This window comes from Eptesicus fuscus, chromosome 15, assembly GCF_027574615.1.
Source record: "Eptesicus fuscus isolate TK198812 chromosome 15, DD_ASM_mEF_20220401, whole genome shotgun sequence".
Lineage (NCBI taxonomy): Eukaryota > Metazoa > Chordata > Mammalia > Chiroptera > Vespertilionidae > Eptesicus > Eptesicus fuscus.
In genome coordinates this window covers 42,408,603-42,422,843 of record NC_072487.1, presented here as the reverse complement: position 1 = coordinate 42,422,843, position 14,241 = coordinate 42,408,603, and the positions used below count along the sequence as shown (strand labels likewise).

General features: G+C 43.0%; 1 pseudogene; it reads right to left on the bottom strand.

Moving 5' to 3' along the window:
- Positions 1-341: 341 nt before the first annotated feature.
- Positions 342-13,046, bottom strand: LOC103286645 (ATP-dependent RNA helicase DDX54-like; annotated as a pseudogene).
- Between the last annotated feature and the right edge of the window lie 1,195 nt (positions 13,047-14,241).

Here is a 14,241-nt window from a genome sequence, read left to right as displayed (position 1 = left end):
TTATAAATCAGGATATTCTTTTCTCAGGTTATCTCTTCGTGTAATATTTTATGAAATGTAGTCAACATCAATCTACACGCACTACTAATATTTAGTTTCCCAATGTCTTTCCTGAGAGCCACACTTTCATTAGTTACATTCTCTGCCTTCCCTGCCATCAAAGACTTTACCAAATAATTGGCAATTGCAAAACATGGACTACCATCCTTCCAGATTCGGATAATAGCCTTCCACATCCACCCCTAAGACAATATTTTATGTTTTTGTTACGGCAGTATCCTAATTCGAGTTACCAATTAACCACTTTCAGTGCTCAGTGGCTTAAAAACTAAGTAAACAAGTTACTTCTCACTCACATTTTGTGTCCATCGCAGGTCAGCCAGGTAAGTCCTGTGCTCTGTGTGGACTTCACTCTTGATAATAGGGCAGTCACCATGTAGGTTCCTATCAGTTGCTGTAGAGAAGGAAAATTACAGAGTTTCACACAACAGAAATCAGATTCTCCATTCTGTAAGTGAATTATGTTCCTATCATTCACAGCACATTGGTCAATAATAGCCACATGGTTCCACCTTCAGCAGGGCCAGGAAGCGTAATCTTCCCATTAGTTGAATAGCACTAGTGACTAACTACCCCCTACAATCTAATCTCCACACTACAGCTAAGTGAGCTGTTTACATTATTCAGCTATGAAACTGCTCTGCTCAAACCTCCCCCCATGGCTTCCCACCATTATCAGTAAAAGAGTCAGTTCATACAATGGCCTCCAGACCTTCCATCTTTTGGCCACCTACTATCTGTCCACCTCATCTCCCACTCTTTCTTCTTCTCCCATTTTCCTCCAGCCACACCAGGTTCTTTGTTACGCCTTGACCTGTCAAGCTTCCAACTGATTCAGGCCTTGCACTTGCTATTCCTTTGGCCTGGAAGATTCTTTCCACAGATACATGGCTCACTCCTTTACTTGTTTCACATGTCCACTCTCATGTCACCTTATCAGAGAAGCCTTCCTTGACAACCCTCATATAAAATGGCATCTCCTTCCACTGATGTTATTCTCTAACCTTCTCACTCTGCTTCATTTTTCTTTAGTGCTTACTTCTGCCTCACAAAACAGTATATGTGTGCTTATTATCTGTATTCCCCCAGAAAATAAAAGTGTCTTGAAAGACAGACTTTTGTCTGTTTTACTTACTATTAGATCTTATGAGCCTAACATAAGCCTATCGCCTAGTAGATGCTCAATAAATACTTTATGAATGGATCAATAAACATCGTGGTGGTCCCAGGTGTTTGACTACTATACAATATACCAGAAGTATCAGATTTGGGGAGGAAAAATAAGAAAAGGGGGAACAAAAGATAAAAGTGAAGTTAACAAACACAAGTTTTTCTTCTTGCCAATCTCTTCTGAAATTTGTCTGTGTTTATAAGAAGATCCGTATTTATGAGGATGCGATATACTGACGGACATGTTTGGATATAAATTTCTTCCCTCTCTTCATTTTCTTGTTGTAACTCTTGAACATCTATTGGTTTTAAAATACCATGCTTATAATATTAGCACTGAAAAAGTATGATATCCCTAAGTTGAAAACTAAGGGGGAAGTCTGTAAACACATGGAAAAGAAAGTGAAATATGGAGTCAGGAAATGCTTTTACCTTGAAGATCGACCATGAAACTTCTAAACTTCTAACATGAAGTATAAGGGGATTTAGATGAAAAAGTCATCAATCTCTCTCACACACCAAGTGGTATTTTCCCAATTCAACAGAATGGGAATCTAAGTCATAGAGCAGTATAATTAATTGCCTAGCTCACATAAATTATGAGCAGCAGAAGTAAGACAACTACTAGAGTTTCTGACCTTGGATTTACTTGTACTTTTTCTGCCCTATAGTGCCCTCATATTAAGTCTCATTCTGTGCTGCGCCAGCACAGCAAGGTTTGATTAGCCTGAGATGGGGCAGTGAAGGATTAAGAAAAGACAGACAAGAGAAGAAAAGCTGGGACTGGGTGGGACACTGCCCTCTCTGATGGAGAGACTGTTCCACGGCCTGCAAGCTGAGTCTTTATTTTATAGCCAGATTCCACCAAAAGGGCATGGTCAAGATGTTTACAACATTCTCATGGGTTTTGAATCTATTCAATTACATGCACCTGATCAAGCTTTGTTTACTTGCTGCACCTCAGGCAGCCTGTATCACTCAGCCACGTGGGACCACAGGTTCGGGCCATAACCAGTCCAAACACTGTAGCCGCTCCCCACATCATTCTAAATTCAGTTTGAAGCAGAATTAGGTAATTTGTCCCAGACAACAGAACTTGCATTTGAGGAAACCAAAATCGTACTCTAAAATAATAGATTAAAATATTTCACATAACAATAAATGTCAAATGCAAAAATATACAAAGAATAGGAATTGGAAGAATGTAAGTAAATAGTTTTATAACCTACTTTTCCTAAGAGAGTAAAAATGACATAAATGTTATTTATTGTTCACCATTCTTTCTCCTTCTGACAACAAGCTGAGTTTCTGCTGAGCCAAAAACTGACCTTAAATATATACCCAAATAAAGACTTAAAAACTGTCTGGTCTAGTGTTTCCTGACCAGCTTAACTACAAACCCCACTCACATAATCTTTCAAAACACTAATTTTCAAAATTATTTCTAATTTTTTCTTAGTATCCCAAAATACATAAATTTAGGTTAAAAACTTCAATTTGTACATCATGTCCAAATGGGATTTATCCCAATTTGGCAAGGCTGGATTAACATTCAAAACTAAATTAATGTACTCCATCATATCAGCAGACTAAAACAAAAATCACATGGTCATATCAATAGATGCAGAAAAAGAAGTGACGAAATTCACCACAGATTCATGATAAAAACACTCAGTAAACTAGAAACAGATGGGAATCTTCTCAGCTTCATAAAGACTGCAAATAACCTACAGTTAATATCATCCTATATAATAAAACCCTAACATGCAAATTGACTGAACGGCAGAACGACTGGTTGCTATGATGCACACTGACCACCAGGGGGCAGACACTTAATGCAGGAGCTGCCCCCTGGTGGTCAGTGCACTCCCACAGGGGGAGCGCTTCTCAGCTAGAAGCTGGGCTTATGAATGGCAAGTGCAGTGGTGGTGGCAGGAGTCTCTCCCACCTCTGCTGCACATGGGCAGTAAGGATGTAAGAGGGATGTCTACCTGCCTGCTTAGGCCTGCTCCTGGACTGCGAGAAGGCGCAGGCTGGGCTGAGAGACCCACCACCCCATGAAATTTCATGCACTGGGCCTCTAGTATTTAATAATGAGAAACTCAAAGCTTTCCCACTAAAATCAGGTATGTTTTAAAATCATGTTCCATCCCACACCTCCTTTTCAACATGATACTAGTTGCTCTTGCATTAAGGCAAGAAAAGGGAATAGAAGGTATACAGAGTGGGAAGGTAGACATAAAAATGCTTCAAAAGTTACTATGGAGAGCCCTAACTTGTTTGGCTCAGTGGACAGAGCTTCAGTCTGCAGACTGATGGGCTCCAGGTTCGATTCTGGCCAAGGGCACATGACTTGGTTACAGACTCAATCCCCAGCAGGGGGTGTGCAAGAGGCAGCCAATCAATGATTCTTTCTCATCATTGATGTTTCTCTCTCTCTCTCCCTCTCCTTTCCTCTCTGAAATCAATATATATATTTTTTTAAAGTTACTATGGAGAGGAAAATGATCCAGAATTACCAACATAATACTGAAGGAGAAGAAAAAAATTAGAGGACTGACACTACCTGACTTCAAGATACTATAAAGCTATAGTAACCAAGACAAAGTGGTATGCAAAATAATAGACAGATCAGTGGAACAGATTAGAGAGCCTAGACATTGAACCCCATAAATCTTTGATAAAGTAGCAAAGGCAATACAATGGAGCAAAGATAGTTTTTTCAACAAATGGTGCTGGAATCTAGACATATATCTTTCACCCTTCATGAAAATTAACTAAAAATGGATCATAGGTTTAAACATAAAACTATAAAACACCAAAATGTAACACAAGAGTAAACCTAGATGACCTTGGGTATATGGATGCCTTTTCTTACATAACATCAAAGACACAATCCATGAAAAAAAGAATTAATAACCTGGACTTCCTTCAAATTTAAAAATTCTGTAAAAGACAATATCAAGAGAATTAGAAGACAGTCACAGTTCAGGAGAAAATATTTGCAAAAGACACATCTGACAAATAACTGTTATCCAAAAATATACAAAGAACCTTTAAAACTCAACAATAAAAAACAAACAATCCAATTTAAAAAAAAAAAGATCTAAATAGACACCTTATCAGAGAAGATATACAGATGGCAAATAAGCACATAAAAAGTTGCTCCACATTATATGTCAAAGAAAAATGCAAATTAAAACAATGAGATAACACTACACACACATAATTTGGGCAAAATCTGGAACACTAACAACTCCAAATGCTGGAGAGCATGTGGAGCATGAACAACTCTTACACAGTACTGGTGGGAATGCAAAATGGTACAGGTGCTTTCGAAGTTAGTTTGGCGCTTTCTTGCAAAACTAAATATCCTCTTACCATATGATCCAGCAGTCATGCTACATGGTGTTTACCCAAAGAGATGAAAACTATGCCCATACAAAAACCTGTACAGAAATGTTTATAGCAGCTTTCTTCATAATTGCTAAAACTTGGAAGAAATGGAGACATTCTTCAAAAAGTGAGTGGATAATTGTGATACATCCAGACAATAGCTATGAAGCCATGAAAAAATATAAAGGAATCTTAAATGCATCTTACTGAGTGAAAAAAGCCAATGTGAAAAGGCGACATGCTATATGATTCTAACTATATGACACTCTGGAAAAGACAAAACTATAGAGACAGTAAAAAGATCAGTGGTTGTCAGGTTGAGGGTGGGTTGAATAGGCAGAGTACAGAGTACCATAATGATCTATACTAATAAAAGAGAAAGATGCAAATTGACCACACCTCCATGAGGCCCACCAGCCAATCAGGAGTGAGTATGCAAATTAACCCAACAAAGATGGCGGGTTAATTTGTATACGCAGGCGCCAAGCGGCCTTGGTCCCAGGAACATCCTCGGAACCTAGGCCACTCCTAGCCTGTAGGCCCATGCGTAGGCCCTGAGCGGCCAGGGTCCCAGAACACCCCAGGCCACTCCGGGTCTATGGGCGCAGGCGCCAAGTGGCTGGGGACGGGGCAGGAACATCTGCCGCATCGCCATGGCAATGCGGCAGATGTTCTCGCCCTGCAGCTGCTTGCACATGTGCCAGTGCCAAGCAACAGCCCGGGCCCACATGCCCCCAGCCCAGCAACCACAACATGGGGCTGGCTGCCGGCCTTGGGGGCATGCGGACCCGGCAGCTGCTGCGCGGCCCAGGTCCACATGCCACCAGCCTGGCACCCACAATGCGTGGCTGGCTGCTGGCCTTGGGAGCATGACCCCTGGGCCACGGGGACACACCCCTAGCCCAGTGGACACAACACAGGGGGTCCTCTGCATATGAGCTGCAGAGGAAACACCTTTTCTTTTCTTTTTTAAAAATATGTTTTATTGATTTTTTACAGAGAAGAGAGGAGAGGGATAGACAGTTTGAAACATCAATGAGAGAGAAACATCAATCAGCTGCCTCCTGCACACTCCCCACTGGGGATGTGCCCCCAACCAAGGTACATGCCCTTAACAGGAATCAAACCCGGGACCCTTCAGTCTGCAGGCTGATGCTCTATTCACTGAGCCAAACCAGTTCGAGAGTAAACACCTTTTCTGACCGCTCATTGGCTAAGCTCCCTGTACGCTGCCACTTGCAGTGTTCTTGGTAACTTGGGTAATAAGAATCCAAGAAGGTGATCTAGGGTTTTTCCACCACACTCCTGGAGGAAAAAATGAAGGTCCGCTGCTAGAGGGCTAAGAAATGTCATATCCTGCCCTAGCCAGTTTGGTTCAGTGAATAGAGCCTCGGCCTGCCGACCACAGGGTCCTGGTTCGATTCTGATCAAGAGCATGTACCTAGGTTACAGGCTCCTCCATAGCTGAGGCCCAGTTCAGGGCTCATGCAGGACCAATCAAAGTATCCCTCTCACATTGATGTTTCCCTCTGTCTTTCCCTCTCTCTTCCACTCTCTCTAAAATCAATGGAAACATATCCTCAGGTGAGGATAAAAAAAAAAAAAAAAGAAATAAAGAAATGTCATATCCTATAAAAGACACATCTTGAAAATGCTTAAAGAAAGTTGTCATTTTTTCATGGTGAAGGGACTGGAGTCCATGTTGATGAAAACACCTTGGTGGCTGCGGTGGCTGGCAGTGGCTGCAGCAGCGGGGTGATGGGGCTGGCGCCTTCCCCTGATCATCCTGGTCACCTCCTGCAGAGGGAGGCCAGACTTCGGCTGGGGAGTTGGCCTAAGCCGTCAGTAGGACATCCCTTGAGGGCTCCCAGTCTGTGAGAGGGGGAGGCTGGGCTGAGGGACCCCTCCCCCCACAGTGCATGAATTTCGTGTACCAGGCCCCTAGTGGATATATATTATTATACATTTGTCCAAACTCACAGAATGTAGAACACCAAAAGTATACCCTAAGGTAAACTATGAACTCTGGGTGATTATGGTGTGTCAATATAGGTTCATCCATGGTAAAAATTTTAAAAAAGTAACATTCTGGTGAATAATGTTGACAATCAAGGAAGCTATGCATGTGTAGGTACAAGTGCATATGGGAAATCTCTGTACATTCCTCTTGATTTTGCTGTAAGCCTCAAACAGCTCTAACATATAATCTTTAAAAAGGAGTGATTCTATAAAAAATTCAATCTGTAGATTAGTAAAAATTTTATTATATATTATTCAATACTATTATAAATAACAACAGCAGCATACACAATGTTCAATGTAGAACATTCTCAAAGACTTGCCATATGTGAGGCTGGAAAATATATATATGGATTGAAATGATGCAAAGTATTACCAAACTAAATAAGAATCAATAACAGAAATATTTGGACAATTCATAAATGCATGGAAATTAAACAGTGGACTCCTAATTAACCAATAGGTCAAACAGAAATCACAAGAGTAATTAGAAAACACTCTGAGGTAAAAAAAAATATTTTAAGTATAACATGCTAAAACTCAAGGGATGTAGGTAAAGCAGTACTCAAGAGGTTATATGTACAGTGACCATAGGTTTTGAGCTAATGATAAACTAAGTCAAGAGAACACCTCATTCAACTAATTGTTTCTTCAACATAGACATGGACAATCTCAAGCTGCCCTATTTAAACTTTTAATGACTTGAACCACTTCCTACATCCATCCCCTGAGCATTTTCTAACTGTTGATCTTGCAGATCATTCTGCAGATTGAAAAATCTGAGGTACAGAGAGAATGACATTGTGTAATGTCACAGAGATGAATAGTGACAGAGCTAGTGCATAAACCCAGGCTCTGGGTGCCCTTTGCATCAAACCATGCTTAAACCAGTCATATTCCAACACATGATTTTGGTAATGTTATTAATGAAGTAGAATAGCATTAATTAATGATGTTTATTTCCACATCATAATCATAGATAAAACTGAAGGAACTCAAATTGTATATTACTCATGTTCAGTTTTGTAAGGTTAATAAGTCACCATAAGTCTGCTTTTTGCAGGATGTCATCATTTTCTTGACTTCAGAAATTGCTTCCCATCAGTACAGCTTCTTGGGATGAATACTTGCTCAATTAATGAGTGTATCCAGTGGTACTAATAAAATGTTTCCTGAAATCTGTCCAATTGATCTCTTGTGAAGTTATCTCTAGTGTTGATTATCCAGTATCATGCCTGCATAAAAACTGCAGCATAAAAATGTGTGTCTCCTTTCATTAGTAACCATAACAATTGTGTCTTAAGTAGGCATAGGAAATGCAATCCTAAAATGCATCTAGTTCCTTGCTCTTTTTTATAGACTATAGCTACTGACACCTGCCATGCTGAGATTTAGCCTTCTTCTTCAAGAAGGCTCAAAGGACCTGTAATAAGCTTAGACCCTGTTCAAATCAAGAAAATGTTATTTTGTCACATGCATATGGGAGAGTGGAGGTTGGTGTCAGTCCTTCCAGAATAAGTCACCATGAGGCTCCTATTGCTGCTTTTTGCACAAAAACCACAGATGTCTTCTCTCCAGGATATATATAAGGTCAAAAAAGTATTGATTTTTGTTCTGCCCATGAAAGAAAAACAGCTGCAGCAATTTCCCTCCCACAGTAAACAACTAGAAAATTGAAGAAAATACATTAAATAACTGTTTTTCAGAGATTGGACATAGGCAACTCAAGATAGCAATCCTTGAAAAAAGAAGACAATTAAGATGAGCCTGAAGGTTTGTACCACAACAGCACAAAGAGGGGGAACCCAATAGCCTTGCTGAGTTGAGGAAAAAGCGGTGACTAGATTTTGTGAGGCAGGACCTCAGAAAGGAGAAAAATGTAGAGAGAGCAAGTACCCCTTGAAGTTTTAGATGACAACTAATCTGTGACCAAGGGATAAAAAAACTATCTGATGGCATGGTTAGAACGATGGAGCTGGACCAAGCATATTTGGCCTTTTCTGTCCAATTTTACCAGTTTGGGAAATTAGTACATACTCCCTGGGGCAGTGGTCGGCAAACTGCAGCTCTGTTGACTAATGAGTTTGCCGACCACTGCCTTAGGGAAAAACACTTAAAAAACATTTTAATAATGTACAAATGTCTTTAACCTGAAGTCAAAACTTCTGGGTAAGGGTAATGCCTTACGCATGGTTGGCAAACTCAGTCAACAGAGCAGCAAACTGCGGCTCGCGAACTGCATGTGGCTTGCGAGCCGCAGTTTGCCAACCACTGCCACTGCCCTGGGGCAAAGTTAGTAAAAGATGGAGGAAGGTCGGGAGCAATACACAGATTGAGCTCACTTCCCATGGAAGGTGGCATCAGGACTGAGAAACAGGCATCCCATACCTAGAGTATTTATCTTATTACTAATCTTTATTAAATTATCCTAAACCACAGAAGCTCATTTGCTAGACCAATTTTATATGTGTGAATAATATATGTGTATAAATATATGCATAAATTTCATACATATAAGTCACATGGGTTTAAATCCAGCTCTGTGTTCTACACAGATAACACGTTTCTTGATAAAAAACAGTTCACTCAGCCCCATGGCACACTGGTATGCAGGCTCTGATCTTCCTTCCATAGGAAGTCATAGTCAGGAACTTGTACTTACAATGATAGCATCTTGGCTACTTATCACCATGACCTTGATGACTGAGACTATCTCCTTTTAAAGATATGATCAAAACTGGAAGGTAGTTACACTGTGTAGCCTTCAATGTGCCAGAACAAGGAGAGAGGCTAATGGCAGAGCTAGAGCTATGGCAATTAAGAAAATGTCTAGATAATGCTATTATCTTTGTCCCAGCCAATGGAGAGGAATGACATAAAGCAAGGATATACAACTTTAAAAATGTATAAAAGGTGCAATGGAAAAACTTTTAGAAACAGGTGACTTATTTTTGAGTTGATAATTATAACACTAGATTTTTCATCTTATGGTTCTTTCAGAACTATCATTCCTCTAAAATGAATACTCTCAAATCTATTCTCTCTTTTATAATTTCAACTCCTGCTCCCTCACCATTTGGGAATTAAATTGTCTCTCAGGTTACCTACAAGCTTTTAGGTGCTTGACTGGATGTAAAAACACATTTCTAGTTTTCCTGAAACAAATATTTCTTTCCCACTTTTCTAACCCCTTGGAGATTAGTAAAATAACTCTACAACTCTGGGGGGAAATGACGTTCGCATTATAGTTTGGGTGTTTTCTTGAAGTGGTTAGCAAAATCTCAACTATGAATTAGAACTAGAATAATATTTTTTAAATTAAATAGTCAAGATTAGAAGAGGATGTCATCTGTTTATCTAGTGTGGGTAATCATATAAGACAAGATTTATGTTAGTATCAGTACGATAGCTTTTCTGTTTCTAATTATCTGAGTTATTTATGTAACTGTTGTAAAGATGACTGATCAAGAATCACAGAGAAAATCTCATATACTATGATTACTCAATAAATAACACTGGTGAAACTTAAATTTATATCAATTACAGAATTGTATATCAATATGAAACTTCAGTACCACTGTGAAAGTCACATCATGTTCAGAAGTTCCTAAATGGTCACAGCTTAACAAATTATTCAGGATGGGAAAAAAATTTTTTTTTTGGGGGGTGGCCCTTCTGTCCATCCTCTGTCTCAAGTTAAAACCTTCGCCCTGACTGGTTTGGCTCAGTGGATAGAGCGTCGGCCTGCGGACTGAAGGGTCCCAGGTTCGATTCCGGTCAAGGGCATGTACCTTGGTTGTGGGCACATCCCCAGTAGGGGCTGTGCAGGAGGCAGCTGATCGATGTTTCTCTCTCATCGATGTTTCTGACTCTCTATCCCTCTCCCTTCCTCTCTGTAAAAAAAAAAAAAAAAAAAAAAAAAAAATTAAAAAAAAAAAAAAAAAACCTTCAACAACATCCCTGGCAGGTGTTAAGCAATAGGGAGACTACAGTCCACAGCTCTCAATCCATTGTGTTAAAAAAGAGTGATAGAAAATTTTATCTTACCAACATCTAACCCCTTCTATTATCTAGTAACTCTCTTGGCTTTGTCTTCTGAAACAACAAAAAATAACTCAGCTCTTTCATTAACATAACTGGTGTCCTGTCTCTCTTCTTCCTATCTTCGTATTTTCTCCAAGCAAACACTCTTCATTTATTTAGCTGCCCAGGAGATTCAAATGGTGGAGTCATTATCAGCCTAATTGCTTTCTTAAAATCAATAAATATTTTCATATTTTATGCCTCTTGAAAAAAAACTTTTTTCTAATAATTTAGTTTCTCTGAAATTATTCCATTTCATCTTATCACTTTAGTTTCTTTTCTCTAAGGTTCCAAGGTTTAAGTGAAGTAGACATCTGTTTATCTGGCATTACCTGCAAACTTTTCCCTTCATTTGGGGAATAACCATACCAATTTGACTTACATTGAGAATGCAACACTATCATACTCTAACTCAATACCATTCAGACTTTATAGAAACAGGCACAGGCACAGACACAGAATAGACACAAACAAAGACAAAGACATAGCCATAGACATAGACACAGACACAGGCACAGACATACACAGACACAGACAGATCTAGATATGTAAATCTAAATCTACATATAAATACACAGAGAGATTTTTATATGTACACTAGAGGCCTGGTGCTCAAAAATCGTGCACCTGTGGGGCCCTGCCCTCCAGCCCCCCAATATTCATGTATTTTTGTATATGTGCATATGTATGCATATTTTTTTGGGGGGGGGTTGTTGTTGTTGTTAATCCTCACCTGAGGACATTTTTCATTGATTTTTAGAGTAGAAGGGAAGGTGAGAGACAGAGAGAGACACATGGATGTGAGAAAGACAAATCAATTGGTTGCCTCCTGCACATGCCCCAACCGGATCTGGCCGAAACAGCACCACTGACAGGGCAACTGCTGGTGGCCAGCTGGGGCTCAGGCATTGAGCATATGGCAATTTTCTGTTTCTACTTCCACTTCTGGTAGATGTCCCGCTTGTAGGAACTACTGATGTAGTGACCACTTTCTGTCTTGATCTTCTTGTCCTCCTGTCCTGACTGACCCACAAACCACTTTTTCTTCCGGCCCCACTTGAGCTGCTGCCGGCCCCTGGTCAGGTTCTGGGCCTCATGCTCCATCAGGTCCAGGACAGCACCAGCCACCTGCTGCTCAAAGGCGCCCCTGTCCCCACCAACACTCAGGCCCCATTCACTGTCGAAGTCCTTGGGCCGATAGGGGACATAGAAATCCTGGTCCAGTGGCCGGGCCACCTCCTTCTGCCTTTTGGCTCCCCACTCAGGTCCTGGCTGCTGCTGTTTCCAGCCATGACCTCTGTGAAGATGTCTTCCATGTTCTCTCCCGCCGCCACCTTCTCCTTCTCCTCCTCCTCCGCTTTCCCAAGCTGTCCCGCCTGCCTTGCTGGGCAGCTCGGGGCTGGGCCAGCCAGGCCCTCCTGCCATTCCTGCCGGCCCTGCTGGAAGCTGGCGATGGCCTTGCAGTCCTTCTGCAGTTTGGCCCACATCACCTGGCTGCTCAGGTCCCGGCTGGAGGCGTTGAACTCAAAGGTAGTCGCCCGGGATCAGTACTGCTTGATGCTGTCCACCAGCCTCAGCCACTGCAGCTCCTCCTCCACAAAGCTCAAGCTGAAGAGGGGGTGCAGGCCCAGCCCCACAAGGTCCAGCTCCTTGGCCACTTTGATGGACTCTGGCAAGGGCACCGGCCATGAGTGCACATATTGCTGCTGGGTGTTGTTGGCCATGCGCCCTAGGCCCCACAGCTCCAGCAATGCCTCCAGAGTATTCCCCAGGCCACAGTCCTCATCATCCACTATGCTCTGTGGCACCTAGCCCAGCACACCGTCCATACCTACTGCATCTGAGGGCTCCTTGTGGGGGTGGGCAAGGATGAGGGCACAGCTCAGGAACAGGTGCAGGTTTAGCAGGTAGGGGACCTCATCTGGGGCCACCAAGGAGTAGGCTGTGCCACTTCGGCCAGCCCAGGCCACACGAACCACACGGTGCAGGAAGAGCTTGCCCTTGGCTGGGAAACTGATGTTGATGACGTTGTCCAGCAGCAGGATGTCCAGGCCCCAGGCCGCCAGGTCAGTCACCATGAGGGTGGAGCACTTGCCCTGGGTGAACTTGGCCAGGTTAATTTTGCAGGCTGTCTGGTTCAGGGCACTGTAGATGTGGGCACAGCTCACCCGCTGGGGTGGCCTTATCCCCCGAGGAGACCAAGCAGTGGGGGGGTGGGGGGAGAGGTAGAAACTCAATGCCAGAGCCAGGGGTGGAGGGCAGGGCCAGATCTGTGTTTGGCCACTGCAGTGTGTGTCACAGCAACCAGTCCCAGTCATTCCCCCATTTGGTCAATTTGCATATTAGCCTTTTATTATATAGAATATCCTTTTATATAGCTACTAGAGGCCCAGTGCACGAAATTCGTGCACTTGGGGGGGGGGCGGTCCCTCAGCCTGGCTTGCGCCCTATAGCAGTCTGGGAGCCCTGGGGGGATGTCTGACTGATGGCTTAGTGGGCCTAAGCCGTCAGTCGGACATACTTAGCATTGCCATGGAGGCGGGAGAGGTTCCCACCACTGCCGTTGTGCTTGCCAGCCATGAGCCCGCCTTCTGGCTGAGCAGCGCTCCCCCTGTGGGAGCACACTGACCACCAGGGGGCAGCTCCTGCATTGAGTGTCTGCCCCCTGGTGGTTAGCACGCATCATAGTGACCGGTCATTCCACCATTCGGTCATTTGCACATTAGCCTTTTATTATGTAGGCTACGCTGTAGATGAGGCCCCCTAGAACCATAAGAAATGCAAAAAATTCACTGTTAACTCATTCTCAAATTGCTCCCACTTAAAATCAAATTGCCCCCCCCCCCCCCACGTGGGGTGTGTGCTGCACCTTAGGAACCACTGAGCTTGACACTTTTCCTCTCTGAGCTTCATTTCTGAACACATACGCATATATCATGGGAATTGTAATCTCTTCTCCGCCTACCTCACTAGATTGTCATGACGGGGTTCTGAGCTAATAAACCTAGAAATGTTTCATCAAGTAAGTGATGTCTAAACGGGAAGGCATTGTTATTTTTAAGCTCAAGGGTACCCTCGCAGGTAGCAGGTGCTGATTAGGGGAGGAGGACATGATTGTTTCCTGGGACTGTAGCTATGGAAGCTTTGCAGAGGGTTCTGCAGGCCTCTGAGGGGCGGGCTCTGGCCAGCAGCCCTGTAGCGGTGGTCGTCCCTGGAGGCACTAGCAGCGGGCAGGGCATTAGGGGGATGCTACGGGGGTGGCGAGGCTGAAGGGGGAGTAACTGTCAAACCTTCCTACTTGGTGCCATTCTTTAAATTGTATGTGGCTGTTTCGCAGCTGTACCTGCTCAGGGCAGGGCTCCAATCGCCTGGAGTGGGGTGGGGGCTGGGCCAGGGCAGAGCCAGGTGGGCTAGGAGGGCAGGTTTAGTGAGGTTCACTGTGCTTCCGCTGCGGAGATGGCGCTGCTGCTGTCGGGAGGAAGGGTCTGACCCTGGGGGGCTGCTCAGGCCTGC